A 2,787-nucleotide genomic window follows, 5' to 3' on the forward strand; every position below is an offset into this window, starting at 1 on the left:
GCATTGGATGCTCTGAAAAGCTGGTGCATACTCGGGAAAGATGGAATCTTCAGAGATTTTTGCTGCTTTAAAAATTTCCTTTACTGAGCATGTGTGGCTCACTATTTTTCAAAGACTTATATTTTGGCTAAATTTGAATGGATTTTTATAGAGATGGCAAAAGGCTTATTCCTGTTTACAAAGTCCACCCCCATACTACATTTCAAGTTCCCTTAACAATATAATGGCATCAGAGCTGTTAAGAAGAAAGACTGATTTAATTTTTTAATATGGATAAAACTTATTTTTGGAAATAGACAAACCATTTTAACTATTTATAATTTCACTGCATACAATAGGGAGTGTCAGGCAACCTTAATAATAGGCAATGTTATAAATCCTACCTATAATAATTAGCACTGGTAAGAAACAAAAGAATAATTCTAAACAGGATATAATGAATGCCATGCATGCATTTGCTACATTTTGCGGGGACTGGTTTGTGCTTTATCTATACCCTTGTAACCAAGTGTTGAAGTGTAATACCTATCAGAAGCTTGCTTATTTAACTAGATGGGCATCCTTTGAACATTCTGGTCTACATGTAGAATATGTAAAATAATTAACAACATTCTAATAGATTTCAATGATGCAGGATTAAACCCATACAGTTTTTTAAGAAGAACTGAAATTAACCAGTATTGCAGCATAAAATGTTATTTAATAATTAGTATAGATAATAAAAAATGTATTTGTTCTAATCCAGAAATGCTCATTTTTGTGAAGAAGCTAAGGTAAAAAAAATTTCAGGTATGAGTCATAGGCCTTTTGACTGGTAAAGATCATTAGGGTTGGGGGTGTAGCTCTCTATGTTGAGGAAAGCTATGCATCTCTGCATGCCAACACTGGCACCCACGGTGGACTTGAGACCCTCTGGGTCAAAATCCGTGGGGAACACGGTGCAGGGGATACTATGGTGGGAGTCTACTACAGACCCCCTACCCAGGGTCAAGACCTTGACCAGGAGTTTGCCAGGGAATTGGCTGAGTCCATGTGCTCCCAGTGTATGGTTGTCATGGGAGACTTTAACTACCCAGACATCTCGTGGGAGGAGTGCTCAGCCAAATCCGAGTGGTTGCAAAGCTTTCTCTTGTGCATGGATGACCTCTGTCTGACGCAGGAAGCCTATGGGTCGATGAGAGGTAAAGCGCTGCTCGACCTGGTACTAGCAACCAGAGACGACCTAATCAGCAACCTAATGATTGAAGAGAAGCTGGGTGACAGTGACCACGAGCTGATCACCTTCACCATCTGCCATAAATCTGGCAGGTCAGTCAGTAATACAGAAGTCCTCACCTTCAGGAAAGCTGACTTTGACAAGCTCAGGAGGCTTGTCAGGGAGGCCCTAAAGGGCCACAACTCAAAGGGGAGGGGAGTTCAGGATGAGTGGTTGCTCAAGGGAGCAATCCTGGATGTGCAAGCAAAATCTATCCTGTCTCAGAGGAAAGGCAGCAAAAGAGCACAGCAGTCCCCTTGGCTCTCCAGGGAACTAGCGGACCTCCTGCATCTTAAAAGGAAGACCTACAAAGGATGGAGGACTGGATCCACCTCCAAGGAGGAATACGCTGCTCTGGTCAGGACCTGCAGAGAGTAAACCAGAAAAGCCAAAGCTGCAACAGAACTCCAGCTAGCTACAAATATTAAGGATAATAAAAAGTTCTTTTTTAAATATGTGGGGAGCTGGAAGAAAAGCAAGGGCAACATTGGGCCCCTGCTAAACCAGATGGGACAACTGACAACCAATGCCCAGGAAAATGCAAACTTGCTAAATGGGTACTTTGCATCAGTTTTGCACCAGTCCCATGGGACGCCCCTGCCCACTGTGGGACAGGGAGGCCCGGGTAAGGGAGATTCCTTACCATCCATCAAAGCTGACCTCATGAAGGAACACCTTGACAGGCTGGATACCTTCAAGTCAGCCAGCCCCAAGGGTACTCAAACAGCTGGCAAGCATCATAGTTCAGCCCCTGGCACGGATCTTTGAGAACTCCTGGTGCTCTGGTGAAGTGGCCAATGATTGGAAGAAGGCCAATGTGAAGCCTTTCTTAAGAAAAGGGAGGAAAGTGGATCCGGCAAACTACAGACCTGTCAGCCTGACCCCTATCCTGGGGAAGGACTTGGAAAAGATTATCAGACAGGCCATCCTATACAGGCTAGCTGACAGCAATATCCTGGGGGATACCCAGCACGGGTTTGTTATGGGTAGTTCTGACTTGACTAATCTCATTTCCTTTTATGACCAGGTGACCTATCACCTGGACAAGGGAGAAGAGATTGATGTCATATAAAAGCCTTCGAACTGTTATCCCACGATCACCTCTTAGCAAAACTGGCTAACTGTGGCCTCGACCTCACCATGATCTGCTGGCTGGGGAACTGGCTCTGCGGCAGGACCCAGAGGGTGGTGGTTGATGGAAGTCAATCGTCATGGTGCCCTGTGACCAGTGGGGTCCCTCAAGACTCTGTCCTAGAGCCTTTACTTTTTAACGTCTTCATCAGTGATGCAGACATTGGTAACAGAAGCGGGCTAGCCAAGTTCACTGATGACACCAAACTCTGGGGTAAAGTATCCACACCTTAGGACAGGAGGGCGATCCAGGCAGATTTTGACAGGCTCAGGAAATCAGCGGATGAGAATCTGATGGTGTTTAACACCAAAAAATGCAAGGTTCTCCACCTTCGGAGGAAAAAACTGCAGCATGCTTATAGGATTGGCAGTGCTACGTCGGTTACCACTACAGATTAAAG

Source organism: Crocodylus porosus, unplaced genomic scaffold, assembly GCF_001723895.1.
Source record: "Crocodylus porosus isolate Cpor-Errol unplaced genomic scaffold, CroPor_comp1, whole genome shotgun sequence".
Lineage (NCBI taxonomy): Eukaryota > Metazoa > Chordata > Crocodylia > Crocodylidae > Crocodylus > Crocodylus porosus.